Source organism: Leptidea sinapis, chromosome 6 (genome assembly GCF_905404315.1).
Source record: "Leptidea sinapis chromosome 6, ilLepSina1.1, whole genome shotgun sequence".
Classification (NCBI taxonomy): domain Eukaryota; kingdom Metazoa; phylum Arthropoda; class Insecta; order Lepidoptera; family Pieridae; genus Leptidea; species Leptidea sinapis.
In genome coordinates this window covers 9,855,637-9,870,644 of record NC_066270.1, presented here as the reverse complement: position 1 = coordinate 9,870,644, position 15,008 = coordinate 9,855,637, and the positions used below count along the sequence as shown (strand labels likewise).

At 33.2% G+C, this 15,008-nt stretch overlaps 2 protein-coding genes across 20 annotated transcripts in view; one reads left to right on the top strand and one right to left on the bottom strand.

The window, feature by feature from the left end:
* The window catches only part of LOC126965103 (uncharacterized), a 518,938-nt gene that overhangs the window by 264,521 nt on the left and 239,409 nt on the right, over window positions 1-15,008 (bottom strand). Inside the window, exon 6 of one of the 4 annotated variants that reach the window (XR_007729454.1) lies at window positions 6,217-6,228. The exons of the other annotated variants lie outside the window; for them this stretch is intronic. The gene's annotated coding sequence lies outside the window, so the exon portion shown is untranslated. Of the gene's footprint in view, window positions 1-6,216; window positions 6,229-15,008 lie in introns of those variants that run through there. 4 annotated transcript variants of the gene reach the window in all.
* The window catches only part of LOC126964952 (sorbin and SH3 domain-containing protein 1), a 284,029-nt gene that overhangs the window by 171,032 nt on the left and 97,989 nt on the right, over window positions 1-15,008 (top strand). The window lies entirely within an intron of this gene.

The window sequence follows — 15,008 nt, the reverse complement described above, 5'->3', positions numbered from 1 at the left end:
AAATCTATGATTGTATTTAACCAACGCTGATTTCGTGGCTTCTTCAACAGTAATATACAATATACCAACCTCAGATACGAGATATATCTCAACTATAATACAGAAAATCAATCAATTCCAAACACAAGAAGCACAATAAGTAGCTTAGAAGATATAGATTTATATTATTATTACTGATATAAATATTACTATTATAAAGATTTTAATATCTCATACATTTTTGTGGATTTTATATGTTCAATAGTATTAAAAGATATTAGAAATTAACTATAAAGCCGGACCTATGTTTGTGAAAAGGGCGAACCCATAAAGAAAGTATTAGGAAGCTTTATGTTTATACAACGATTAAGAGGCCATTGTTGATACTTTCCTTTTAAATTGAACCCCTTTGGGAATTGATAATATGGGGTTAACATTTTTTTCTTGCATATTAAGAAAGTTGTTTGGTTTTAATCGGAAATATTTTCATATTCAACTCGATAAAATTGTGTATTAGCATGCTTTATATCCTCTATTAAAGATTCTAAAACAGTTAGCTTATTGCCAACATTAAAACATCCAATGTCCGTTTCATAATAATCCGTTTTCATAATAATACTCCTTTGGATGATATTATGATTAATAGGACTGGCTTTTGGCAATGTTAGCAGTAAGCTAACTGTTTCAGAATCTTTTATAGAGGTTTCATATTATGGGTGTAGATACAGTCTTGTATGCAACTGTTGATAATTAGGTATTAAAACACTCATGTAATGCTATTATAAACCCACATTCGTGTAGTACCCCTTAATTTAATTTAATTTTTTATTTTATTTCTTAGGGACAACAAACAGTTCACATAATACATTTTACAATTTCAAAGTATAGTAGACATTAAATTAATTTTAGTGAGAACCTACACCATTATCCACAGGTTAATTTTACAGTTACTAGTATCTTACATGATGAATAACAAAGTTTAACATTAATTAAAGTAATATGTACATACAAAAAGGAAATAAATATAAAATTAGATGTCTTAAAACTAAGTTATTTACAAAATTACTTTACATTTAAACAAAAGACTTACCTAATGAGATTTTATATAAAAATATATATTAATACACAACAGTTGCATAAATAAGTAATTATTAAAAGTTTTATCTTATTAAAATTTTTAAAATTGACAGGCATATTCTTATTAAAATAATACATATTATTTTTACTTAATTTATGAACAATACAAATATCAAAGTCATCTAATACAAATTTTAATTATCTTATGTAATAAGTGCATCAGCTTGTACTTGTGCACTAGAGGTGTTACCTTCATCATCATCATCATCAGCCGGAAGACGTCCACAGCTGGACAAAGGCTTTCCCCAAAGATTTCCACGACGATCGGTCCTGTGCTGCCCTCATCCAACAACGTATTACGGCGATCTTGACCAGATCGGCGGTCAATCTTGTGGGGGATCTACCAACACTGCGTCTTCCGATACGTGGTCGCTATTGGAATAAATATATTCTATGGTGTTACCTTAATATGGAATAAATATGGCATTAAGTATTATGTTATACTAGCTTTTACCCGCGTTTTTGTCCGCGTTGAATAGTTACTTAGGGTATGTTTTTTATTTTTTAGGATACTTTTTGAATAATACACATACGAACTGCTCTTTCCGCTGTCATTGTCATTGCGAACAGTCTCTTTAATAGTATTTTACTGTGAACTTTTATCTCCTATTTAATCCCTATGTAAGTTAAAAAATGCTCGGAATTACGCCCAAGTGGGCGTAGTATTAGTAGTATCAGCGGAGACCAATCCTTAATCTATTTTCCTATAAATTTCAATCGTCTGATCTATTATGACCCAGGTTGTTCTAATATATAATAATGTTCTTCATACATAAGTATATATCTTTTACTCTGTGGTACTATTTACGCGGCAGATTGGTTGCGAATGACCTTTCTGGCGTGCAAGTAAATATTACGTCACTTCTGATAAGACCGCTAAACAAAGACAAACATGAACTTCCTTCTGCTTACGAGAAACATAGTTGATGTATGTTAATTGTTAGTTACTACTGATTATGTTCTAAAGATATAAAATATAATTAATGTTTATGCCAGGTATAGATAAAAAGGCATAAAAAGGCATAAAAGGCATTTATTTTCTCAAAATTGATTCCTTTAGAATTCTTTTTGATGTCATTTCTTATACTACTAGATACTACTACCGCTTTGGAAACAAATGGCGCTCTGAGAGAGATAAGTTTCGAAACTGAAGTGACAGTGGTTCGACGGACAGATGGCCGTTGTGGCAGTAAAGGCCTCGAATGGTGACCACGTACCGGAAGACGTAGTGTAGGTAGGCCCTCCACAAGATGGACCGAAGATCTGATCAAGATCACCGGAACACGTTGGATGAGGGCAGCGCAGGACCGATCGTGGTGGAGATCTTTGGGGGAGGCTTTTGTCCAGCAGTAGACGTCTTCCGGCTGAAATGAGGATGATGAATGATGATGTTCTAAAGTGGTACGTCTGAGACATATCTTTTGCAATGTGTTCTGAGTTTAAATAAATAATACAAAAACCAACATCGAAAAAAACATTGCGTGCGTACAAAGTACACATGTCAGAAGTGAAACCTGCATGGTGCATGAACCTCTAAACTGCATATGAATTCCTGGTACGTGTTGCTAGGATGACACATGATTTCAACCGCTATGAAAGACATTCCTACCACCACTAATATATATAATAATATATTCTTATGTAGTAACATAGACACCAGGACTATACGTCGTGCGCTTGGAGTCAGAATATACTAAGGTATACTCGCGCCATACTTAAGACAATCTCTTCTTTAACTATGATCGCCTGGTACCAAAACATTGTATTATGCTTCCTATCTCATTATCTCCTATGTTAAATATTATGAATTGATGTGACTGCTCTTTTTACTGTCGCTTTTTCGTTTCATCGGCTTTCAAATCACAACGATGATAAAGAAATTTTCACTTCAATAGTATGCATATTTCTGTTTCATTCTTTGCCGGCTTCATCCTACACATTTTTGTATTTGTGTCTCTTACCTGTCGTTTTTTCCGTTGCATCCGGTTTGAAATCACAACGATTCTAAAGAAGTTTCACTTCAAAAGTGATGCAACAATCTACTTACTATAGACCTCTGCACCCTTAGATAATTAATTCGTCTACATAGAGTCTCTTGCTGTTAGAAAACCGATAAAAATAGGCCAGAAATATTAGTTTAGTGTTAGACAAGCTATGTCTTACACTCGCGATTTGTATGACACTTTGTGTTAGTGTGCGTGAGTTGCTCTTAATAGAGGTACGTTCTGTACACAATTTTTTCGATGTTTTCACAAATTTCATAGTCTATCTAGAGACAAGAAGTATAAATGATCTAAGTCTGCACCAAATTGCTTTCATTTCCTATCTCTATGTGGATCAAGTAGACCGTCAAATTGTTCTTCTCAGGTCTGAGGCAGTCTATTTTGAATGGGTGGTAGTTTTCGTCTTTCAATAAGTGATTTGGAATAACAATATTTGAGTTTTAATAATAATATTTCTATTTTAAATGTATTTATGTCAAAATTACTATTTATTATAAATATTATTTTAACTCTTAATTTTTAAGCACTAATATTATTAATCGTAGATAACGCAATATTGTTGAATATCAACGGAACACGTGGTCTAGAATACATGTATAATAATTTTTAGAACTCATTGTCTACTAATGTATTTGTATTTCTGTTTGTGTTTTGTAATAAAATAAATAAATGAATTTGCCGAAAAATAGGTTTTACATAATATCAATACTTAATCCGAGATTTGTTACGTGTGTTTACAAAGAGCTCATTATTTCGAATAATGATAGCATTGCTCTATTTATGTCAGGGTCAGCCAGACCACGGGCGCGAGTTTCATTTTATCGTCATTAAGCCGTAATCTACGTAGTCAAAGTGGGTTAAAGACTTTCTAAGGCAAATAACAAGATGAATTATTCGAAAACTTTTAGCAAAGAGAAAAACTGACTTAAAACATAACATTCCCAACCTATAGCCACAATTAACCTGAAGCAATTTTCCGCTATATCAAGACTAACAAAAAATGTATATTTCTATTAGCAAAGAGTTTGACATATTTCATTATACATTTAAAAAACTGGCATTAAGATTGTAAAGGCTTTAAATTGTAAATTATAATAACCTTCCGCAATTAAATATTAAGTTTTTTTTTAAATTTGAATATTGCATGTTTCTTAAATTTCTTACTTTTTTTTAATAATTTTGTTGGAAAGTTCATTTTATGTTGTACATCTAATAATGTTTAATTGAATAGATTAAAGTATTTCTTGATGTAACAATTTTCAGTAGTCCTAATAAAATATTAAAAATACAAATACTGGTCACTCACCCAAATTCGTTTAGGCTTGGAAATTTTATAGTATAATAAGTGAAAATTTCTGTGTCTCTTAGAGAAGTAATGAAGAATAAAGAAATGCCAATGAAAGGAAAAAAGAAAGTAGAATTGGAAAAGTAAAATTACAAGAAATAAAAACGAAAACAAAATTCAAAAATGCACACACAGCATACAGACAGCTTGAATGGCGTTGGACGGGACATATGTTACGAGAGAGTAAAGAAAAATGGACTAAGTTAATAACAGAATGGTACCCAAGAGATGGCAAAAGAAATAGAGGCAGACAAAGCAAAAGATGGGAAGATGAAGAAAGTGGCTGGTCCTATATGGACCCGTTTAGCGAGAGACAGGAATACGTGGAAATCTTTAGAGGAGGCCTTTGTCGATAGACAAGCTGTCCTACACAAACATCCAGTTGCCGATAGTTCAAATAATAGAATAGGTTAAATCAATTAAGTGTAAGTAAGTAGGCATGTATATACTAATTGTAAGGAAAAGCAGCAATAAAGGTTATTTTATTTAATTTTATTTATTTTTATTTAGTGAAAATTTATTGCCTTGCTATTTTTAACAGCTAAGTTTGGCAAACCAGAGAAAATATAATACATTATTAGGCATATGATACTGGGAAAAACCTTTTCTACTCTAGCAAATATAAGTTTCCTTCCTTGGGCTTTTAATGCGACGCAATTATCTATTCTCTTTTCTTCTTATTTTGTTTTTATTTTATTTATTTAATGGAAAACAAACAGCTTAAGTTATGTACACATTGTAACAAATAATTTATATTACACTAGCTAATAAAGTTTCCACTTAAATATAAACAAAGTAGGAGTGAATATAATAAAAAAAACATAACGTTATGATAACAATTAAACATAAGGAGAAAAAGTACACAAAAATACAAATGAAACAAAATTTATCAAATTTATCGGTTGGACTGTGGACATATTTTAAGGATGTTTAAGAAATTCTTTAATTTTTTTAGTAAATGTTTGATAGCTGCTATGAAAAATGTCTAAATGACTATAATTATTATTATGAGTGAGAGATATGCTCTTATAATAAAACAATTGCTCGTATAATTAGTTCTACGAACAGGGATAAAGTATCTATCTATAGAATGTGTATAATTTTTGGACAGTTAAGTTTAATGTTACTTAAAATACGATTGGGATCAATTGTAATAGCAAATTCTAGTGCAGATGATTTCCTGTAGATAGAAAAATACCATAGACAACAGAGGCATTGTCATCTGACAGGCAAATCTAATGACAATTGTCTATTGCGTCGCATAATAATATAACCAAATTGTCACCGAGCAAGAAAGTTCGCACGCAAATCGTAATATACTCAAACTAAGCCACACATACTTTTCCGAGCTGAAGGACTAAACCTAACCAAAATACTAAATGATAATTCACTATCTGAAGAGTAATTTACATCTAACATGAATTTTGCCCGAGTCAAAGCGCTAACCACTATCAAAATATATTTGTATGAATAAATTTACTTCCATATAGCTGCGTCTACGAGCGCTGTATAATTTTTCATACATATGTTTATCCTTACGAGAGTTAACTCACTATTCGTAGTGAAGCCCTAGTTAGTGTTTTGTTTTGTTACGAAAAAGAGAGATCAAATAAAATAAATGGAAAGCTGTAACGGAATAATTGAAGATAACGTAAGATGGCCGACTCAGGAATGAATGAGTTTGAATAATGAATTCAACAGGCCGTTCCGAATATACTATCTACAGATAGAGATAAATTACTACCTGCTACTGTCAGTAATTAGCTGTCAATAATCTGAAGCTGTCCCAACATACCCGATAGGTCATTCTTATCGCCAGTTCACTGTTGCAATTTCCATACAAACTTCTATCCATACTCCCTATTCCCGACAGAAAACCAAAGCCATCGACGCACTCAGTTACTCACAGAAACTAAAATGGAGCTGGGCATCTAGCCAGACTAACTGACAATCGCTGGACCATAAAGATAACATCATGGCTAGGACCATTTGGCTATAGAAAAAGAGGTAGACCAATCGCGCGCTGGGTAGACGACATTGTAAAAACAGCGGGTACCAACTGGATACGAACTGCAAAAGATAGAGAACACTGGTCAACTCTGGAGGAGGCCTTCACCTTCCGTTGAGAGGGGTTCTTGCAACCACATTTTTCTTATTACATTATTATTAAATCTTTACTAAAATTCTAACTAAAATTAATTAATTGTTACGTAATGCATAAACACTACTTTATTGTATTTTAATTTAATTTAATTTTTATTTATTTATTATAAGCCACAACCGGAGATAGACTGAATATTGGGAATGGCTGTAAATAGTTAAGTCCGTCCACCAAGACCAGAGCTTTGGTATTCTCAATATTTGTGTACTGTTCTGATTCATGGTCTTTATTGCAGCTGATTGAAAGAAGGTGGTGAAGGCATACGTTAGGCACGCATATCGTAGACTGCAAAAAGTACCTACAAATTTACTCTCAACCAACCAACGGTCAAGTTTTGATTATCCACCATACGTTACAACGATCCCTATTCCGCGTTTCGGACACTGTCCATAGACAACCAGATAATCTGGATAAAAGAATGTTTTGTAGTATATCTGGAAGACCAGTTCAGTCAGCATTATAAATCAAGAATTATAGGTTTGTCAATATCAACCAGTAAGATTTTACCAGTGGAAGGCTTCTTTGCACAGGATGTCGGCTAGATTATGGGTACCACAACAACGCCTATTTCTGCCATGAAGTATTACTGTGTTTCGGTCTAAAGGGTGCCGTAGTTAGTGAAATTACTGGGCAAATGAGACTTAACATCTTATGTCTCAAGTGAGGAGCGTAATTGTATTGCCGCTCAGAATTTTAGGGGTTTTCAACAATCCTGAACGGCACTGCATTGTAAAAGGCGTATTAACTACCATCAGCTGAACGCCTTGCTCGTCTCGTCCCTTATTGTTATAAAAAAAAGATCGAATCCAATATTCGCGGACCAGGAACAGGTCGAACAAAGGAATATCGATAATACATTATGGTGTCAACAATGTAATTCAGATTAATTGTAATAATAAATAAATAAATAAATATATATTGACATATTTCTACACAAATTATCTTGCCCCAAACTAGGCGTAGCCTGTACTATAGGTACAAGACAACGACATATTTAATAAATACTTATAAACATCTATGACTCAGAAACAAACATTCATATTCATCATATAAATGTTTACACCCATCGGGCTTCGAAAACCCGACCTCTAGCTCAGCAGGCAGGGTCACTAACCACTGGGCTATAGGGGTTATAGATTAGAGCTGCTATCCAAACGATCTTCCGCTCTCGATTAAATACCTCTATCGCAAATGTAAACTTCACAAACCCGTGCCAACGCTTCACCCAAAATATTTTATACCACTTCACCAACAAAGCCCTCTAATGGAAAACTCTCTTTGTATTTACAAATGTCTTTACAAAACAAATCGAAATTAAACCCTTTTAGGATTCGCTTTGATTGTAGACTCGTATTTGACATTAATTATTGAACAATCTCTGTGTTTCATTAATATTCGCAAATTTGAGTTCTCACTTTATTAGAAATGCAGGATTAGGAATTCAATTTCAAATTCAAATATTTTTATTTAAAATAGGATTAAAAATCACACATCATCAATGCACGCTAAGATTCACGAAAATCGCTCGAGCCGTTTCGGAGAAGTTCAGTTACGTACACCGTGACACGAGAATTTTATATATTACATATTAAGTTTTTAGTTTATTGTATGTGTAAATAACTTCAAGGCATTTAAATATCAAATAAAAGTAGTTTATTATTCAATTTATACTTCAAAATATGTTTATCTCGCTGTTGTCCTCGCAAAACACAAATAAAACTTTAAAATGATAATTTACATGGCATTACGTAATTCATCATTGTGTGTGACGAGGTGCCTTTAACATAATGACATTAATGATGTCGGCAGTGAGTGTGTGTCACTAGTGCTGTAGGTATGTCTGTCGTACGAGTGGCACGCCAGCTCATTGTTCACTTCATCATCTCTGTTCCATTTCTTTGTCATTAACAGAACTGGCGCGGATGTCACGTGGCCCACATCTGAGACCCCACCCGGCTTCTCATTCAACTTTACATCCCTTTGAGATATCAATCTGTTGGTTTCAATAACTCTCATATATTGTTCTTGTTTCGTGGCAAAATTGTTCTGAACTGATTGCTACGTGATACAGTGTCTCATTTACCTATTTAAATTTTTCATAAAACGTTTTTTGTATCAAAAGAAGCTTTATAAAATTACGTTTCTGAATTATGAAGAATCTTTTAAAATGCGTGTGTGTTTTATGGGATTTTTTCAAAAGAAACATTTATATATATACAGTAGTTATTAAAAATTAAAGTTACAAAGAAAAAAATACGCTTAATGTTTATTTGTTAAAGTGTATGTCCAACGTAACCACAAAATACTTTTTCCGTTTAATAATTTTATGTATATTGATATTATACAGGTTAATTTAAATTTAAATGTATTCATTTATTAAATTATGTGTTTGAACGATTTCAATTCAAAATCGTCATCAGTCGGAAGACGTCCACTGCTGGACAAAGGCCTCCCCCAAAGATCTCCACGACGATAGGTCCTGCGCTGTCCTCATCCAACGTAATCTGGCAATCTTCAGATCGTCGGTCTATCTTGTGTGGGTCTACCACCTGCGTCTTCCGGTACGTGGTCGCCATTCGAAGACTTTTCTTCCCCAACGGCCGTCTCTCCGTCGAACTATTTGCCCTGCCCACTGCCACTTCAATTTCGCAATAATTTGCGCTATACTATGATTCCAATTATTTAAATGACACAGCAACTGAATTAAAAATAACGAGTATTTACTTAACTTATAAGAAATAGCAGAAAGTCCAATAAAAATGCTTTTAACAAAATTGTAATATATTGCTTTGAAATTGAGATCATTTTATCACCTTCTTACATCTTAGTGGGATTAATGTTAGTAATAATTGTGGAGTGGGTTGATATTTGATGACAAAGAATATTTCCAAATTGAAGAGGCTTTTACTTGGAATTGCCTTAGAAAAACTCATGAACAGAAAAGTAGATGTATATAATAAATGTAGACTAAATATTATAATCTTTTATACCTCGCTGTCGAGAGCTCGAATAATAAAAGAATACAGTCCACTATTTCTTGCAAAAATCTATTTTAGTTGTTAGTCCTCCAGTACTTATAATAGAGATTAATTCAATACACTCTTTTAATAAAAACCGATGCGGAAAGATATAGCTACGGTAATGCATCAGGTGCTTGTTGTAACTTATTTTAAGGGGGAAAATTTTTTACGTATGAAACGTAATAGAGTGACACGAAAATGTGGGACGTTTTAGTCCAGGAAGAGGGAGAGAGCTATTGAGACTGATTGAGAGGGAGTGAGAAAGGGCGAGCATAGCATGAAGCACATCGCGCCGCTAGCAGTAGCTAGTAAGTAGAACATGTTCCCTACTAGCTTTTTATCATGCAGGTTTAGCGCGCAGCCACGATTAAGTAGAACATCTTCAAAAAATTGATGAGATTAAAAAAAGACAAAAACATTAGATTTAGAGAAGAGATAAGTATAAAATATACAAAAGAGATTTAAAAATTATTTATCCAAATAAGTATCACTTCCGACATGAGTACGATACCTTATGTACCTTGTACGCACGCATTTTTTTTTATTTGTGTTAAATTTTAAGCTTTGTTAGCATAAAATAATTATACTGACCAGTTACAAAACATATATACTATTTGATAGCTCTTAATATATTTGGTTTCAACTGTCGAAAGACTTTAATTTAACTCCCTATATTTATAGTATTTTCTTTGATTAACGCGAAACGGAAATTATAACACTAGAAATAAGGGATTGCTTGTAACTAATTCTAGTAGGCTTCATAAGATACATAATAGCTTTAAGGGTAAATGTATACACTTCTACAATAAAGTCCCAGCCACTGTTCAGGCATTGTCTATAAATAAATTTAAATGTTTTATAAAAAAATGGCTCTGTCGTAAATCCTATTACTCCACTGCTGAATATCTAAATGATCGGACAGCCTGGGACTAGATTGTGATTATTTTATAGCAACTGTACAATATTGTATATTTTTATTGAAAAGAGCGCAAAAAAAAAGAATGCTGGGAGAGTTTCTTGCGCCGCTTCTTCTCTCTCAGAGCGCCATTTGTTTCCGAAGCGGTAGTAGTATCTAGTAGTATAAGAAATGACATCAAAAAGAATTCTAAAGGAATCAATTTTGAGAAAATAAATGCCTTTTATGCCTTTATGCCTTTTAAAAAACACCCAAATTTCAATAGAGAAGATGGTCTAAAATTATCTAATACATGGGATCCAATAATCTCTAAATTAAAACCCATAACTACACATACCAAAAAAGAAGAGGACACTGTCAGTAAATTTTGCCAAAAACCATCTGTGTACAGCAAATACCACCTCCGAGGAAATAAATGGCGCTAAACTTTATAATGACAACTATGACAAATACTATCTTTGACTCACTTCATCTGCAGTCCCCCTGAAAACGAGATCTGGAAAGGTCTTGAAACGTCGGGTTAACTAAAATAAAAATGTAACTTTCACGCAAACATCTAATGTAAAACCGTTACAATTACACGCGTTTTAATCCTTTAAAAGTGTTTTATCCCTATATTTCGTTTGTAAAATTTATAATTGCAAATTGTTTATAGTGTCTGGTGCAAGAGAATATGGACAGCGGACATCACTTAAAATCAGGTGACCCGTACGCTCGTTTATCCTCCTCTTTCACAAAAAAATAACCGCTTGGTTATATACTGAATTCACTTATACGGGTGTAATGCGGCCGTCGGCTACGCCTCATGCCTACAAAGTGCATTCTCGTTGGAATCCCTAACATTATCCCCTTTGTGAACAATATGGCATTTTTGGTTAGAACGACATATTATAAGACACCACACTTACGGCCTTTCCCAATATTCAGTCTTTCTCTTACTTGAGATAAAAATCGTAACTATCGTTGAATTGTCTGTCCCAATAAACTAATCGACGGTAACCTTATCCGTACACGCTGTCTGTCAATGGGATGACGTATAGTATACCAGCGATAGAAGTTTATATGCAAATTTCGATTGACGCGTCCCAATATAAGGCGATAAGAATGACTTATCGGGTATATTGGGATAGCTTAAGATTATTGAGAGCTACGAGAGAGTACCTTACTGACAGTAAGGTACTAATTTATATCTATCTCTAGATAACATATTGGGAACGGCCGTTAGTAAATATGTATAGTGTGCTTACGACTAAAGAAAAAAAATTTCTCGTTCCCGTAGGCGACAGGAATAAAGGATATTTGCAAAATGCCTAGTAATCATTGAAAATATATAATACTAGCCGTTCCCGCCCGCTTCCCTGTGTGAATTTTAAGTAGAAGGAACGTTAGAATTCGAAAAATATATAGCCATAAACCATCTAGGATAAATTTCGCATCGAATGGTGGTAGTTTCATGTCGATACGATCAGTGGTTTAGGCGTGATTGAGCCTCAAACAAAGACCATTTTCATTATATATATATATTCAGATAGATGACATAATGTCTTTTCAGGCTGAGTTTATTAAACATAAGGCTATCAGCAGATTTAAAAAAAATATTTACTAATATCGGGATTCACGATTATTAGCTGAAAAATGGAGTGACCTTCACAGAAATCGTGTCTTCTACGTGTGAAAAACTACAGAAAATTCAGTTTGTTAATAGCCTATAATACGTTTTGAATACTTGTTACAACTTTTCCCATTACGCTGCTGTGAGTTACAGGAGGAAAATATTGTTTAAAAGCTTGGAGCGGAACTGTAGAAAAGTTTAACTGTTGTAAAAAATCTTTAAGTATCCTTAAATTGTCGTATAATAATGGGGAATGGTATTCTAATTTTTTTTTTCCTAATCACTGCTAATATTATAAATGTGAATGTAAGTTTGTTAGTTATGCTTTTACGCCAGTGCTATTTGCAGTGAAATTTGGTACAGCGATAGACTAGAGCTTAGGAAAGGACATAGGCTACATTTTATCCCGGAAAAATGGTATTTCTGAATTATTTTATGATATTATGTAGTACATAATAAAATCATGGGGATTAATATTGTGTTTGTGTAAACAACTTTTACATTACCGCTTTATAGCTGCTAAGTTTTTAAATGTATTAAAATGGATAAAGTATGTGATCCTTAAGAGATAGACATATACCATCTTGGACTCTTCTATAGTCCTATATAAGATACACAATTATTGCACTATACATTATTTTGTTATTTCTCGATGGGCTAACGGCCGTTCCCAATATACTACAGATGGAAATAAATTACGATTTGATTTTGCTTAAGATTTCTTAATACTGTTTGTTTCCTATACATGAATAAATAAATAAATAAATAGACCTTATATTAAATCTACTCTTATAAGTAGTTTGACTGTTCCACTCAAAGATTGAGACATTTTATAACAAACTGCTCTATCTCAGCTCTACGATGACTCTTAAGTTAAAGAAATCTTACATCGAGGTGAAGAGCGCCCGATCAATATTGAAAGACGAAACACACGCAGAGGCTTTGAATGAATAATTTTATAAAGTAATGAATAACTTTTTAGTTTATTAAGGTTTTACTGTTGCTATCTTCAGTTGATAGACAAACCATAAAATCGTCGCTATTTGTAGAACCGTTAATTCTCTCAACGGTAGCCCTTGTTTGATCTTTGCCCGCCATTTTGTGTTCAGTTTTACAATTCGCATGTTCGTTTATTTAATGCTTTATAAGGCCAGAAACACCCTTGTTATTCCACTATCTTGGATATGGGCTGCGGTTATCTCGTCACATCAGTTGATCCATTTGTCCTTCTTGTACATCTAATATGTTTAATTATGAATAAAGCCTTTATATATCTACGTAAAAGTAAAGCCTATGTTAGCATTGTGCTTAGTATTCATAGCGATTGAGTTCATTTTACATAAGATCGTCAGCAGATTTTAAAAAAATGCTATTTCACTATTTTCGGGATACACATGATTATTTTATAGGTGAAAATTGTAGTGATCTACGCAGAAATATTGCCTTCTAGGTGTAAAAAAATTTTTTTAACAAAAAAACAACCGATTTCAAAAATACTAATCTAATACAATAATAAAAATACATACAATATGCCCTAAAAACTGTAAAAATAATTGCGTAGTTTTATACAATCTAATTAATTAATTTAATTCTAGTTACGATTATTGTTGTTTATTATTAGATTAAATTTGATAAATTATGATAGCATAGCAATCCGTTTAGTACTTATTACTGAATAGTTTCGGTAGCCGTCAGTTTTTTTTTTAATATATAAGGGGGCCAAACCGCCCATGGACATCCCCGACAACGGGTGTCAAGAGACAGAGATTAACATCACAAATAACTTTCATTTATATATCCGTAGTTTATAACAATTAAATTAAACTTGACAATTAACGACCGGTTTCAATACCCTATCAATCCTTAGTTTATCTTACTAGAGGTAGACAAATCTATCCGTTTACGCTTACTGACACTTCAATAACCTATCGACAGATAGCATTGGACTATAACAAATATTATAACTATATTGGACATAACTTTGGATAGATAAGATCTTGTCATCAACCGCCGTTTTCAAAAGTTAGTAAAAGGATAAGTTTGTGTACTTTTAGGTGTAAGTTAAACTAAGGATAGATACGTTATTGAAAAGGGCCGTAAAACAACAAAAGATAAACTTGTAACAGAAAGTACCTACATTCTATGCCTCGATATTAATATAGTTTATAGATATGGCAGTACGTCAGTACTTATTTGTGGATCCTAGAACACAGATTTATTGAGGGAAGGTTGTTCAATTTGCGCAGAACAAAAGTTATTGTGATGTAAAAGGCTCTTTTGTTTCGTTCAGTTTATAAAAGACGATGAATAGTGTGTCTTGTGCTATTCCTGTTTTACTCTTTGACTATTTACAAATATTTAGTAGAACTCTATTTAAAACAGCAAACTTTATGCTTTTCAAGAGGTAAGCGGATTACATTTTTAACCTTAAATATTATAAGGAGAACAACTCTGTATATATTTTTATGACAATAAGGGACGAGACGAGCAGGACGTTCAGCTGATGGTTATTGTTACGCCCTGACCATTACAATGCAGTGGCACTCAGGATTCTCTCAGCGGCACTACAACTGCGCTCGTCACCTTGAGACATAAGATGTTGTCTCATTTGCCCAGTAATTTCACTAGCTACGGCGTCCTTAAGACCGAAAAACAGTAATGCTCACACATTACTGCTTCACGGCAGAAATAGGCGTTGTATATTTGTAATTTGATTAAATTGCAAAGATGGAATAGACTAGGATATAAGAATGAAAAATACATCATTTTGTACCGAGGATAATGTGGATGTTGAATATATGTATGGTTTGGTTGAGATATATATGCGTCTCTCGT